We start from the raw sequence: 16,422 nt of genomic DNA on the forward strand, positions 1-16,422 counted from the left end.
CAAGGGAAGGGGCTGGGAAAATGGCTCAACAGTTAAGAGCACTTGCTGGGTTTGCGCCCGCAGCAGGAGGCTCACAACTACCTATACTATACTCCTGTTCCATGGAATCCAACGCTGTCTTCTGGCTTCCACCAGCACCAGCACAAACATAGTGGACATATAAACACATGCACATAGACAAAATGAAATAAATGTAAAAATAACCCTCGACATTCCATTTTTTTAAAAAGTATGCCAGGGAGCTGGATAGATGATGACTCAGTGGTTAAGAGCACCAGCTGCCCTTGCAGAGAACCTGGGTTCAATTCTCAGGACCCATCTGTCAGCTTATCACCACTTTTAACTCCAGTTTCAGGGGATCTGATACTCTCTTCTGGATTCTAAGGGCACCAGGCATGCAACTGATGCACAGATATGCACGCAGGCAAAATAACATACACATAACATAGAAAATAATTTCAAAACATGTTTCAGGAATTCTTTCAGCCAATAGTCTTTAAGGTATCAGCCCCTTTGGGGTGGGGCTTGGAGACTACATGTGGGCTGGGAGAAGAGCTGGGTCTCTTGGGTTGAAGGCAGACGGCAGCATCCAGCGGCTAAGTACAGAAGACCCGGGTGGTTCCCTTTGTTCTTGATTCTTGTGGACTCCTCAGAGCACCTCCCCCAAAGGGGCATAGAGTCTCAAAAACAAAAACAAAACAAAAACAAAAATATCTGGGACAGCAAGATGGCTCAGCAGGTGAATTCACCAGCCAGTTCTGTCTCCAGGATCCATTCACTGATACACAAAAAATACATAACTCTGGCCAGAGAGTGGTGATACAGGCCTTTAATGCCAGTACTCAGGAAGCAGAGGCAGGTGGGTCTCTGTGAGTTCGAGGCCAGGCTGGTCTATAGAGCGATTTCCAGGACAAGCCACAAAGTTACACAGACAAACACTGTCTCAGAAAACAAACAAACAAACAAACAAACAAATTACCTAGCAGTTCACAAACTTGCTTGCCATCCTTCCACTGACACCACACGAATCTCTGTGCCACTCCAGTTTTAGCAGATGTGGTGTTGAAGTGAGCAACCATTGTGTGTCAATTTTGCTTTGAGGATGTGTATTTTGTGTACGTTGAATAAGAATGGCCCCAGAGGCTCATGGGTTTGAATGCTTAGCCATTAGGGAGTGGCACTACTTGGAAAGGATTAGGAGGTGTGGCCTTGTTAGAGGAAGAGGAACTGCATCACAGGGGGGTGGGATTTGGAACCAATCCAGGCCCCATGGCTTTATCACTAAATGTTGCTAACTTACAGCAATAGCAACCCTAAGATGCTACGTTGTAGCTGTAGCTTTGTTACTATGCACATTAACATTTGGAATGTGTTTTTGACAAATTCCCCATTTGTCATTCAGATGTTTTGTCTCTGGTAACACTCCCTGACTTGAAGTCTACTTTTATATTATAGTCACTTACGGTTTCGTGTTTTACATGTTTGTTTGTTTGTTTGGTTTTTCGAGACAGGGTTTCTCTGTATTGTTTTGGAGGCTGTTCTGGAACTTGCTCTGTAGACCAGGTCTTGAACTCACAGAGATCCACCTGCCTCTGCCTCCCGAGTGCTGGGATTAAAGGCGTGTGCCACCAATGCCTGGCATGTTTTACGTTTTTATAATGTATCATCTTTTATCATTTTGCTTCAAGCTTGTTTCTTTATATTTAAAGTTAATTTTTTCTAAACAGAATATAGTTGGGTCTTGATTTGCTTTTCAATATTTTCATTGTTGTTTTGTTTTCTGAAACAGGGTGTTTCTGTGTAGCCTTGGCTATCCTGGCACTCACTCTGTAGGTCAGGCTGGCCTTGAACTCACAGAGATCCACCTGCCTCTGACTCCTGATCGCTGGAATTAAAGGTATGCATCACCACCGTGGCTGCTCTTTAAGTTTTTAACCCTTCTGTGACATGGTTGGGTTTAGGTTTGTTTTTTTTTTTTTTTCTCTTTTTTGATTTATTTATTTTATGTGTATGGGTACCTTGCCTGCATGTATGTATGTGCACCACTTGAATGCCTGGTGCCATCAGAAGCCAGAAGAGAGTGTCAAATTCCCTAGAACTAGAGTTACAGATGACTTGAGAACTGACATGTGGGTCCTAGGACTCCAGGGCACATGAAAGAGTTAACTGTTGAGCCATTTCACCAGTTGTCTTTCTTTCCTTTTCTCTTCCTTTCCTGAGGTCCAAACTTGCCTCAGACTTGATAGCAGATGGTGCCCTTGAACTTCTGATTCTCCTGCCTCTACCCTCAGAGTGCTGGAATTCCAGGTTTGTGTAGACGGATTTTCTAATAATTAAGAGAGAGCCAGCCAATAAGAAGCCTGAGCCATTGGTCAAACAGTTTATAATTAATATGTCTCTGTGTGTTTATTTGGGGCTAAAGAGCTGTGGGACCAGATAGAACAGAAACTTTGTCCACAGGTTTGTGACACCACTTGGCATTAATCATACTGTTTTTTAAAAAGAATATCTTATTTCTGAATTCATTTTAAACTTGTCATATGCTGTTCATAATTTACTTTAAAGAGTCCATCCATTTTATCCTGAGAAATATAAACAAAATGCTTTTATTTCCATAAGAACCATACTATTTTTATTCTTAGAATTGGAGTCATGTAATACACCAAGTGAAGTCTTTAAAAAATTTTTTTTTAATGTTCATATGGGAGGCACACACCTATTGACGCCAGAAGAGAGCATTTGATTCCCCTGGAGCTGGAGCTGCCTGCTATGTGTGCTGGGAACCAAATCCCAGTCCTCAATATCAGAACCATCCCTCCAGCCCCAGAGTTCTAGCTTTCATTCATATTTCACTCCAGCCATCCTTCATTTTGTATTGCCTACAGCCCTGTGGTTTCCAAACTGGATTCTGGAATTTTTTTGACTGTCTAATGTGTCCCAGGTTGGCCTCGGACTTGCAATACACCCAAAGATGACCTACAACTTTTTTTAAAGATATATTTACTTATTTATCATGTATACGGTGTTCTGTACTGCATGTTATCCTTGCACGCCAGAAGAGGGCATCAATCTCATTACAGATGTTGTAAGCCACAATGTGGTTGCTAGGAATTGAATTCAGGATGTTGGGAAAACAGACAGTACTCATAACCGCTGAGCTATTTCTCCAGCCTTGTCCTAAAACTTCTGGTCCTCCTGTCTTCACATCCTTAGTGTTGAGACTATAGGTGTGCACCACCATGCCCAGTATATGCCGTGTTGGGGATTGAACCCAGGGTTTTGTGCCATGCTAAGCAATTGCTCTACCATCTGAGCTGTATCTCCAGCTTTGAGTTCTGGAGTTCTAGACTATTTGCTCTTCCACTGGTGTCCCCATTGGGGAATGAAGCCTGGGCACTCCTTTGCCACCATTTTAGTCACATCATCTCCTAAGAGCCCATTGATTTTTAAAGAATTTCAAAAGTAAAGAATAATACCTTAGCCCAGTGGTGGCGGCACATACCTTTAATCCCAGCACTTGGGAGGCAGAGGTAGGCAGATCTCTGTGAGTTCAAGGCCAGCCTGGTCCACAAAGGCAAGTGCCAGGACAGACTCCAAAGCTACACAGAGAACCCTGTCTCAAGAAGAAGAGGAGGAGGAGGAGGAGGAGGAGGAGAAGAAGGAGGAGGAGGAGGAGGAGGAGGAGGTGGAGGAAGAAGAAGAAGAAGAAGAAGAAGAAGAAGAAGAAGAAGAAGAAGAAGGTCTTCCTTATTTCTCAACATATTTACTATCTCTGGTCTTTGAAAATCTGAAGGCTTGGTATAATGCCCATCTAAGCTTGAGCTCTTGCTTCATCATTTCCAACACTGAGTTCCTCTGGTGACAAGTGCAGCTTTAATTTATCTGAAATTTCTTAATTTTTGAAATATAGTTCCACTAGACATGGAATGCTAGGTCAGCAAGATGTATATATTTAATCGGTTAGTTGGTGTTCTAGCTTACCTTCTGTTGCTCTGACAAAACACTGCAGCTTGGGGAGGAAAGGGTTTATTTCAGCTTCCAGTTTCCGGTTCATCAAGCCAGGACAGGGGCTGGAGGCAGGAACTGAAGCAGAGAACATTGAAGAACACGAATTACTAACTTGCTTTTCTATACAACCCAGGACCACCTGCCCAAGGATAGCACCTCCCACAGTGGGCTTCCACATGAATCATTAGTCAAGACAATGACCCACAGGCTTGCCTACAGGTCAGACCAATGGAGGTGTTTTCTCAGCTGAGATTCCCCTTGCAGCCTGTGACAAGCTGACAAAAACTAACTAGTGCAGTTAGTTAACTAGTGAGGCTAGAAGAGGGCACTGGCTCCCCTGGAGCTGGGATTACAGGTGTTTTGTTTTAAGACTGGGTCTCACATAGCCCAGGATGACCTCAAACTCACTGTTTGCTGGTTTGAATGAGAATGGCCCCCATAGGGTCTTGTGATTTGAAAACTGGGTCCCCAGTAGTAAAACTGTTTGGGAAGGATTTGACCTTGTTGGAGGAGATGTGTCACTGGGGGAAGACTTCGAGGGTTCAAAAGACCTATCCTATTCCCATTGTGCTCTCTCTGCCCCCTGTTTGCAGCTAGAGAGGTGAGCTCTCATCTGTTCCTGCAGCCATGCCTTCAGTCGGCCATCATGGACTCTAACTCTCTGAAACTGTGAGCCCAATTAAATGCTTTCTTTCATAAGCTGCTCAGGTTCATGGTGTTTTGTTACAGCAATAGAAGAGTAACTAAAACACATATGATGGGTCTTGGATTCCCAATCCTTCACCTCCATCTCCCAAGTGCTGGCATTATAGCTATGTACCACCACTCCCTGATGGATCTGTTGTTATGATGGTTGGTTTTAATGTCAATTTGTCACAAGTTAGAACCACCTGAATAGGGAAGAATTGTCCCAGTCACCTTGATTGATGGGTGAAGGCCCACCCCACTTAGGGGGCAGCACCTTTCAGTAGCTACCCAGGTAAAAAGGGGTATGCCAGAAAACCATTTCTCTCCTCTTTTCTTGCCTGGCCTCCCTCTTGTCGCCGCATCGGTTTGCCCCCCTTGTTGCTTTCTCTTCTAATTCCTTCACTGACAGTAGAACCAGCACCTCCAAACTTTTATGGCGGAATAGGGGCTAGCAGCTTTCCAGGAATCTTCGTGCTCCTGGTGCCAAATTGGAACTACTTAGGCACTCTGCCTTGTGGACTGAGTAGCTACTTGTTGTCACCCCACCAATGAGAGACAGCTGTTCTGGAGCTGCTCTGACTGTTGAGGCTCCAGACCATGTAACTGCTGGGTTGTCAGGTGCGATTTGACTGTTGTTATTGTTTTAAAGCTCACTTAAATTCTGACCTTATACATACACAACACACGCACATGTGTGTGTTCATCTCCTTAGTTCTGTTACTCTAGAGAACCCTTACTAAAACATTTTTTCATTTTTCCATTTTATTTATTTTGTGGGTGGGTGGGGAGGGGAGCTGCAACCCAAGGCAAGTGTATGCAAGCCAGAGGACTTGTGGGAATTGAAGTTCTCCTTCTATCACATGTGTTGCTGGGATTGAACTCAGGTTGGTAGGCTGGTGGCCTACCTTTACCTGCTGAGCCATGTCATTATGGGCCATGGATCTCTTACTTTAAATGACGAATCATTTTCTAGTTGATTAGTTCACTACATTTGCTTAATTAATTAATTGTGTGTGTGTGTGTGTGTGTGTGTGTGTGTGTGTGTGTGTGTGTGTGTGTGTGTGTGTGTGTGTGTGTGTGTGTTGTGTGTGTGTGTGTGTGTGTGTGTGTGTGTGCCTAGGTATATGTATTCAAACCTGTTGGGAGCCAAATCTCAGGGCTTGGCATCAGATCCTAGGCCATGCTTGGCAGGCCACATAGTTAACCTTTACATAGCAGCTCCTTAGAACTTCAGTTCAAGAAAAGAAACAACTTAACCAGTCCTCCACCCACAGGCTCAGTCACCTAGGCAACCCTTTCCTGGACCTCTTACTCATAAACTCTTTACCCTGCCAAACATCTTCTTTGTGGCTTCCTAATATCCTGCCTATATTAACACCTGGTGCACAAACAGCCCATTCTGCCCCTCCCCATATCCTGACTATATAAGCTAGCCTGAGAAAAGTAAAGTATGCCACTTGATCAGAATCGTGTCTTGTGGTCGTTCTTTCTGCGTCTCTTGTCTGCATTCCCTGTCCCTGACTCTCTTGCCCCTGACTCTCCTTGTGCTGCAGGACGGGACACAAACCATATGCATGTAGGAGCCTGCAGAGGCCAGAAAAGGGCACGGGATCCCCTGAAACCAGAGTTACACATGATTGTTAGCCACGGATCTGAACCCTGGTCCTCTGCAAGAACAAGAAGTATTCTTAGCCACTGAGCCATCTCTTTAGCCTCACTTCTTTAGGTATGGTTGCTATACATTTTGATCAGAGTCTATAATTGTTATCTGTGGGTGGTTGGAAATATGCTGCTCATCTGACCAAGACCAGAATGGAACACCACCCCATTTAGGATACTAGCCTTTATTGAGTATCTTCTTACACTAGCTGTGCATTACATGGGCAAAGCAGATGTGTTCACTGAGGTCATTCTGTGGCTACAGATCCAGCAAGACAGAAGTGTCCTGAAATTGGAAACATGAAGGGGGCTGTGAGGACCTAGATATCAGCACCCTAGAGACATCTAGCTGGAGACCGTTTTTGTAACCTCCATCTCAGCAGTCCTTAATTCACAAAAAGCCTCCTCATTCTTATGCTTCCTTCTGGAACCATGTGCTTTTTACTCCAGTGGTGACCTGTAGTTTATTATAGTGTTGTGGATTCGTGCTAACTTCCCCATGACTTCCTGGTGAAAACTAACACATTTCATCTGGAATTCTAGTTTATTCTGTAAAATTTTTTTCTGCTGTATTTGTTTCCGTTATGTGTGCCTGTGTATATAATGTATGCACACATGCCTTTCTTTCTTTCTTTCTTTCTTTCTTTCTTTCTTTCTTTCTTTCTTTCTTCCTTCCTTCCTTCCTTTCTTTCTTTCTTCCATTCTTCCTTTCTTCCTTCACTCTTTCTTTCTTGTTTTGGACATAGGTCTCATGTAGCCCAGGCTGCCTTCATATTCTTGAACTCATTCCTCTCTGATCTCTACTTCCCAAGAGCTGGGATTACACAGTTCACCCATTGCTGGGGATCAGACCCCAGGCTTCATTCGTGCTGGGTAAGCAGTCTGTGCTAGAACTCTGGCCCCTCTTTAGGAAGTCTTGGTTTTGAATTTTGAAGAATTGACTTTTACACCATTTGTCCCACTCTGTGGTCACCTGAGGGGGCTGTCAACAGAGTCCCTGTCTTAGCCATGGTGATTGTTCTCTTTAGAGGCAGCACTCCCTAAATGTTCAGCCTGAATTTTGTTACTACTCAGTGAGGCAGGTTCCCTGATTATGTCTGGTTTTTTCCTTTAATTTATTTTTTAGATTTATTTGTTTTATATGTATAAGTGCTTTGTTTACAGTGTATATGTGCAATGCACAAGTGCCTTGGTGTACACAGAGGTCAGAAGAGGATGTCAGATTCCCTGGAACTGGGGTTATGGGTGGCTGTGAGCCTTTATGTGTATGCTGAAACTGAACCAGGGGGGTTTGCAACAGTGTAAGTGCTCTAACCACTGAGCCATCCTTTATTTATGTCTGTTTCATACCAAAGAAAACAGGTTTAGCGGAAGAGACTTTCCCAAGACCACACACTTGAATGATTACCATTGTTTCCTATGCATCGTGGGTCCCAGTGACCTGTGTTTGCTCCCTTTCCTACTGAGGGCACTCCATAGGGATATCCGTTTTGAGCTCTGTACAGAAATAGATGACAGAGGTCAAGAGGGACAAGGGACCACAAGATTGTTACAAGTTTTTATTTAGCTGGTCCTAGATTTTCAGAGAAGATTCCTTGGAATCGTTTGTTTGATGCGAAGCCCGGGAAACTCTAGGAGTGTTTCAGATCTCTAAACTCTAACTGGCTAGTCTCCTAGACCTTTCTTCCACCTCTAGCAGGAAGACAGCTGACACTTCCAGGATAGCAAATCAGGCTGGCTGGTGCTCTGGCACCACCTCGTGGACACCATTTGCAGCACATCATGCGGGTGAGTAAGTTGTATAGAAAAGGAGCTCTATTTATTTATTTATTTATTTATGATTATTATTATTATCATCATCATCATCACCATTAAAATCATCATTATCAAGTAAGTAAAAGCAGTAAGTTTAATTAGTTAAAAAGAAGTTGGGGGTGGGGGTTATGGTCAGCATCACTTTTAGGAGCCAAGAAATGAAGGTGTGAGAGAACACCAGATGCTCCCTGTACACATCCCATTGTACTTTCAAACCACTGAGCAGAGTCCTCTGCCCAGAACCACGTCAACTTCTGGCCAGCATTGGTATCTCACAGATCCACAGGGCATGGAGTACCCATCATACCTGCTCCACAGGCACCTCCATATCAGAGCCACCGGAGGGGAATGCTGCACTGAGATCCCAGGAGAGGGGTTCGAAGGGATGAGGGGTCTTTAGAAGGACCATTTGTGAGGTCAGCATCAGAGGCACAAAGGAGGCAAGAAAGCCACAGCTGTACCCAGGGAGGGAGAAGGCTCTGGACACAGACAGGCCAGGCTCACAGAAGCAGATCCTTTGAAGTTCAGGGCTGAGACGAGCAGGAGGGGCTGTTAAGCTGGAAACTTGTGAAACAAGCAGAGCAGTAGATGCATAAAATCTTCATTGAGGGTACAAGGGACAGGAGCCTGAAGGGCTCCCAACACTGAGTTGTTTCTCCATCTCTAGGACCATGTGTTCTGGGGTGCCAATCTGGAAATGGGCCACTAATTTCCAGAAGCTTGAGTCTGTCCCACTGTATAATACCTGAGAGAGAGTATTTCTGCCACATCCTGGTGAAACATGTCAAACTTCAGGAGAAGCAGAATAGGCATTCCTTGCAGCATTTGCTACCTGCCACAACCTGACAGTGATAGAGGCTCCACGCCTGTTACGAATTGGATTGTTGGGAGTAAATCCCAGGCCTACAACCGTCCAGAGTCTCTGGTTCTCATCCCTGTAGTAACAAGGTATTTCCCCGGTAAGACCGAGTGGGGGTAGCAGGGGAGTAGCAGCCATAGTGAGGAGCTTCTCAGGAGCTCTAGAGGAAGGAGCCAAACTGTGAGAACACTCCTGGGAAGGGCTGGTGGGATGGCTTGACAGATAAACCACCTGTTGTCAAGGTGGAGGGCCAGCGTTTCAGCTCTGGGACCCACATGGTGGAAAGAGAGAACCAAGTCCTATGAATTGTTCTCTGGTCTTTGTGTGTGAGCATACAAATCAATAGCATATCTTTGAAAAAGAACTAAGTTTCAGGAAAGATCGTGGCTTTCAAGAATCAGAACTGGGGCTGAGAGATGACTGAGGCTAAGAAAGCTTGCTGTTTTTTTTGTTTGTTTGTTTTGTTTTGTTTTTTGTGGTGTTTTTTGGTTTTGTTTGTTTGTTTGTTTGTTTGTTTTGAGACAGGATTTCTCTGTGTAGCCCTGGAACTCTCTCCGTAGATCAGGCTGGCTTCGAACTCAGAGATTCGTCTACCTCTGCCTCCTGAGTACTAGGAGCAAAGGGAAGTGTCACTACTACCCAGCTGAGAGCTTGCTGCTTTTACAGAAAACCCAAGTTTGGTTCCAGAACCCATTCTGAGCACCTGACAAACTTCCTATAATTCCAGCTTCAGGGGATCTGAAGCCCACTTCTGGACTCCACGGGCACACACGTGCACAACACACCCCACCCCCATATACACATAATATTTAAATATATGCATAATTAAAGATAATTTTTAAAAGAATTTGGAATTTGGCTTCAAATAGAATTAGAATCTCATTCTACTATATATTGGCTAGGTGACCTCGGGCAAGTCATCTCTTTGGTCATCATTTTCCTCATTTGTAAAGTGGAAAACGTGCATACCAGCCCCTCTTTATATCCAGGCATGTTTAATTCGGTGCCAGGAAAGCTTTAGATGTTTATTTTAAGCAGAAGACACTCCATAAGCAAAGACAGGGAGCAGGGCTTGAGAGCTTTCAGAAGACAGCTCCCTCTTCCCTGCTGGGTAGGAAGGTGCATCAGGCCCCCTGGCTGTAGCCACAGGCAGTTGTGAGCGGCCCACCTGGGTGCTGGGCCCTGAACTCTGGTCCTTAGCAAGAGTAGCAAGTGCTCTCAAGTACTGAGCCATTTCTCCAGCTGTTGGTATTTAATTTCTTGCTTTGTAGCCTAGGCTGGCCTAGAATTTTCAGTCCTCCTACTTCAGCGTCCTGAGTGCTGAGATTTCAGGCATGCCTGCCACACCTACCTCAAAGGAAAAATATGTTTTATATATCATACATACATGCATGCCCACATACATACATACACACACACACACATATACACATACACATACACATACACATACACATACACATATACATATACATATACAAGAGAAGAGCAAGATCCCTCCTGGGAGCAGCTGCCCATCCTCTGAGCTGAGCCCAGTCCCCAGCAGGTTCACTCACCTGGACTGTGACTGTCTCTTTTGCTCAGAAAACACCCCAAACACCAATCACCAGCTCACACCTCTCCTTTCTTCAAGGTCTCACTATGTAGTTCAGACTGGCTTGGAACTCACTATAGAGACCAGGCTAGCCTCCATCTGCCTCTGTCTTCCTAGTGCTGAACTTAAAGGCACGCACCAGCACATCTGCTTTCTCCAGCCATCTCTGAACAGCTAGCTACACCCAGCTCTGGGTCTGTCTGCCTGCCCACAGGCTGCACCTGCTTCCCTGGTCCTGAGCCAGCTCCGACCACCTGCAGGGTGGCGTCCTAGCTCTGTTCTTTTGGTTTCCTTCTGTCTCTCTAGTTGATCCCTTTTGGAGTTTCTCCTCTGCACACCCTGGCTTGGCTCTTCCTCAAAGGTCTGTCCTGCCCTTCCCTTTTTATTTGTCATGCTCTTCCAGAACCATGTATGTATTGGTTGTTTTATTAAATTACTATTATTATTTGTGTATGTGAGTGTGTGTGAGTGTATGTGCGTGTGTGTGTAAGAGAGAGAGCATGAGTGTGACTATAGAGTGTAGAGTCAGTTCTTTCCTTACACCAGTATGTAGACTCAGTTCACCAGACTTGCATAACAAGCTCTTTTACCCCAATGAGCCACCTCAATGACCCTATATATTGGTTGGTTGTTTGCTTGTTTTGTTTGTGACAGGAGCTCATGTAGCCCAGGCTGACCTCAAACTCCCTACTTGAGGATGTAGTTGAAGATAACCTTGAACTTCTGATTTCCTGCCTTTGCCTCCTGAGTGTTGGGATTACAGAGATGCACCACATGCCTATTTTATATAGTGCTGGGGGTGGGACCCATGGCTTTGAGCATGCCAGGCAAGCACCCTACCAACTAAGCTCCACCCTCAACTCTTATTCCCCAGACCTACTTCTACAACTGCCTTTCCCCATTTGTAGAATGAAATTATCTTCTCCCCCACAGACCCACTCCTCTTCCTGTGTGGCCTTCCCAGCCAGTGGCTGTACCATGCTTTTTTGGGGGGTGGAGGAGCTACTACCCATGTCTCAAATAAAGACATGGAGACGTCTTATTCCTTATTACAAATTCCCAGCCTCAGCTTAGGCCTGTTTCTAGCCAGCTTTTCTAAGTTAACTTAAATTATCCTGTTTCTCTTTATGTTTTGCTTTTTCCCCTTCTTTATTCTATATGTCTTTCTGTCTTACTCTGTGGCTGGCTGAGTGACTGGGCTCTGCCATCTCCCCCTCTCTCCTTCTTCTGCCCTCTTTCTTCTCTCAAGCCTAGAGTTCTCCTATGCATTCTCTCTCCCTGCCAGCCCCACCTATTCTTTTCTCTGCCTAGCTATTGGCTGTTCAGCTCTTTATTAGACCAATCAGGCGCATTAGGCAGGCAAGAAGAAACAGAAGCATCACATCTTTACATAATTAAACACATCCTTACATCGTTGAACAAATGCATCATAAATAAATATAACATACCTTTACACAGTTTAAGAAATATTCTGCAGCATAAACAAATGTAACACACCTTTGCCTAGTTAAAATAATATTCCACAAGTGGTTCCGCCCTTCACCCTATTGGTTAAGATAAAAATGGTTACCAGTCTCAACTCCTCCATCCCTTCTTCCCCACATTCAGTGTCTACACCTCTCACACACACAGTTTTTCTAATCTATTCAGTTCTCTCCATCTCTACTACATTGCCTTCTTTTGCCTATATTATTGCCTGCTCCCCCTGAAATAGAAACTTGGGTTGCTTTCTATGTATGCCCTTTGGTCACCTGGTCCTCCTGCTTCCTCCTATTTGCTGGAATCAGCATACCTGGTTTTAAGTGGAGCTGGGGAAGGAACCCAGGGCCTTGTGCATGCTAGGTAAGCTCTGTACTAACTGAGCCACATACCAGCTGCATGTGCCTCTTAGTCAGACACTTGGATGTCCATTGTATCTCTGTTCGCAGCTTCTGATTCTTTCTCCAAACTCTAGGGATAAGTCCATTTCCCGCCCTTTCTAGTTTCTAGAAGCTTCCTGTACTCACTCAAGGAGTCCATCTTCAAAGCCTGTAAAATTACATCTCTCTGACATTCTTTTATAGTAAAATCTTTTAAAATTTTGTTTGTGGTTGGGCAGTGGTGGTGCACTTCTTTAATCCCAGCATTTGGGAGGCAGAGGCAGGCAGATCTTTGAGTTCGAGGCTAGCCTGGTCTACAGAGTGAGTTCCAGGACAGCCAGGGCTACACAGAAAAACCCTGTCCTGAAAAACTAAAAATAAATAAATAAATAAATAAATAAATAAATAAAATGAAAATTTGTTTTTACAGGGCTACACAGAGAAAACCTGTCCCAAAAATTGTTTTTAATTATTAGAGAGAGAGAGAGAGAGAGAGAGAGAGAGAGAGAGAGAGAGAGAGAGAAGGAGAGAGAGAGAGAGAGTGCACCATAGCTCCTGTATTGAGGTTAGAGGACAACTTTTAGGGATTGCTAATCTCCTTCCACCATGTGGGTTCAGGGGACAAAATTCAGGCCATCAGGCTTGACTATAAGCACTTTTACCTACTAAATCATTTCACTGGTCATGTAGTAAAACCCCTCTGTCTCTCTCTTCCACCTGGAAGGACCTGGGCAGGAACACAAGGTCCATCAGTTACTTATAGAGTTGCTATGTTTTTAATTTAATATGACCAATTCACAAGTTCTGAGGGACTAAGGACATAAGCATGCTTGGAGGGCCATTGTTCTGCCTACTGCCAGCCTCTCTCTGGTCCCTAACTATTCATGGAGCCTCCCCCTCAGCCCACTAAAACCCAAGGCCTATCCTAAGTCACTTCAGGACAAGAACATCAAATCTCATCACTGAATTGACCCCTGTTAGGTGTTGGATGAGACACATCAACTGTACTTTACTCTCTGTGGACGCACGGAGCTAGAAACGGCTCCCAAAATACAGCTGTGGACATGGGAGAACAGGTATAGATGGTCCCATGCAGAGGGAGAAAGTGAAAGAAACAGTCCCACACAGTTTCAAAATAAGGTTTAAGACCTAGGAGTAGTCAATCCCCTGTGGTTCATGGACCTCCATTCTCACCTCCACCCCAGACAGCATGAAAATAGCAACATGTGCAGCTGAGTAGTATACTGTTGGTGGGATTTGCAGGAGTGAATTCCCTTTCATTTGGTACTCTCTCCCCTTTAGTCTGCACTCCATTGTTTTTTTCTGGCATTACATCCTCAATAACCTTGTGGGTCTCTTATGTATGTCATGGGTATTCATTCCATTAAATTCCTTTATGGGTCTTTCCTAGATAAAGTCCCTGTTTCCTTCCTTTTCCTCCCCTCCCCTTATCTCATCTCCTCTTCCTTCCTTTTGGATTTTGAGAGTCTCCCTGTATAGCTCAAGGTTACACAGTCCTGGTAATCCTTAAACCTGTGATCTCCCTGCCTCAGCCTAGCATGTGCCACTATTGTCAACATAGATAGCCTGCCTGTTTTTAAGAGAAAGTACAAATTCATTAAAAATGAGAGTAAAAGCATTGGGTGCTGAGAGCAGGCTCAAGCCTACACATGGGTCTAGAGTTGACAACAGTTTTTATTTTTGGCTTCCAATGAGGCAACGGAGGGGATATGTGTGCCACACACTTAATCTCAAAAGCATTTCTCTCAGGAATGCTCTGACCTTTTGATCGTATTAGTAACAGATCCCTGACCTATAGCTTCAGCTTTTCCTCTAAAACACACTTTCCTAATGATGGAGGCTTTCATTTTAAAATCAGTTGCAGTCTGAACAAGCTGATAATTCCCCAACCATCAGGTCCCAGGCTTGTTGGTTTGTTTTTTGAGTTGTGGGCTTGCTATGTTGCCCAGACTGGTTTCCAACTCCTAGGCTCAAGCAATCCTCCTGCCTCAGCTTTCTACATATCTGGGGCTACAAGCTCACACTACCTTGCTCAGCTCTGATAAATCAGAATCATTAATATGTATCATAAAGCAGATACAAGATACTTTACAGCTGGTCGGTGGTGGCGCACACTTTTAATCCCAGCACTTGGGAGGCAGAGGCAGGCAGATCTCTGTGAGTTCGAGACCAGCCTGGTCTATAAGAGCTAGTTCCAGGACAACCAAGGCTACACAGGGAAACCCTGTCTTGAAACACCCTGCCCCTTAAAAAAGATATTTTACATTCATAGAGGTGTGCTACAGCACCATCCTACATCTAAAATACTTAATAAGATGTATGTACTTTAGGTAGTCTTTTGTAACGTTTACGTGTGTGTGTGTGTGTGTGTGTGTGTGTCCATATCACATGGCATGTGTGTGGAGGCCAGATGGTTCTCTCTATCATGTGAGTTTCAGGGACTGAACTTAGCTTGTCAGACTTGTTTCCAGCATCTTTACCTGCTGAGCTATCTTGCCAGCCTAGGATACACTTCCAATTGCGTTATTTGACCCCAATGTAGTGGTATACACCTGTAATTCCAGCACTCAAGAAGTGGTAGAGGCAGGAGGATCTGGAGTTCAAGGTCATTCTATGTTAGATGGGTAATTTGAGACTAGTCTGGGCTAGAGACTTTGTCTAAATTAAATAAATAAGAGGAAGCCACATGCTTCCTAGTGAAGGGCTTCAGTAGGGGTAGCAGGGTCACCAAACAACCAATGAATCAACACTGGAGTCACAGAATCAAATCTGACTATTGTAGCTTTTTTGAGATCAGCAAAGGTTGCAGAGGTCAGAGTGTTAATCTGAGGTCCCTGCCCATGATGGCATGGCATGAGCCTATGGCCAGGGCAGGAGAGGCCAGGAAGCTGTACTCTTTTGATCTTTGAGAACAAAAGAAAGGGGTTGGTGCTGATGGGTGACACATCTGTTTCCTGAGAGAAACAAAACCCACAGCAGGACTGTGCAGCTGGTATACATGGTGATTTGCAAATCTGGGCCACTTCCTGTTCAGAAACCAGTTGTGAAATATGTTTGGGCAAGTTGAGCCCCAACCAGCGAGTCAAGGGAGGTTCCCACCTTAATTTCAGGCTCAAGAACATTCTTTGCTGGAAGAATTCTTTGCTGCTGAGCCATTTGGCTATTGAGCTCTTCTTCTTCTTCTTCTTCTTCTTCTTCTTCTTCTTCTTCTTCTTCTTCTTCTTCTTCTTCTTCTTCTTGCCACTTTGGGCCACTCAGCTGGATATTTCAGGAACACAGCACCTAAAGAAAGGGTTGAGCTCAAGAATGAATGGGAAACAGTCCAAATGTCATCACTTGTGAACAGATTTAGTCAGGTGAACAACCTTCCTTTAAACCTTATTATTATTATTATTATTATTATTATTATTGTTGTTGTTGTTGTTGTTGCTGTGTGTGTATATACAGTGTGTGTGTGTGTGTGTGTGTGTGTGTGTGTGTGTGTGTGTGTATACAGTGTGTGTGTGTGTGTGTGTGTAGGGGCATGTGGGTGTCACAATGTGCATGTGGAAGTCAGAGGACAACTTTCAGGAGTCAGTTCTTTCCTTCCACCATGTGGGTCCTGGGGAATTGAACTTTGGTCACCACATTTGGTGGCAAATATTCTACCTGCTGAGCCATTTGGCTATTGAGCTCTTCTTCTTCTTCTTCTTCTTCTTCTTCTTCTTCTTCTTCTTCTTCTTCTTCTTCTTCTTCTTTCTTCTTCTTCTCCTTCTCCTTCTTCTCCTCTGCCTCCTCCTTTTTCTTCTTCCTCTTCTTCCTTCTCTTCCTCTTCTATCTATATCTATCATCCATCCATCCATCCATCCATCATCCATCCATTTTCCATTCTTCTTCATGCTATCTATCTGTCTTCTATTTTCTATCTATCTACCTATCAT

Source organism: Cricetulus griseus, chromosome 2 (assembly GCF_003668045.3).
Source record: "Cricetulus griseus strain 17A/GY chromosome 2, alternate assembly CriGri-PICRH-1.0, whole genome shotgun sequence".
Lineage (NCBI taxonomy): Eukaryota > Metazoa > Chordata > Mammalia > Rodentia > Cricetidae > Cricetulus > Cricetulus griseus.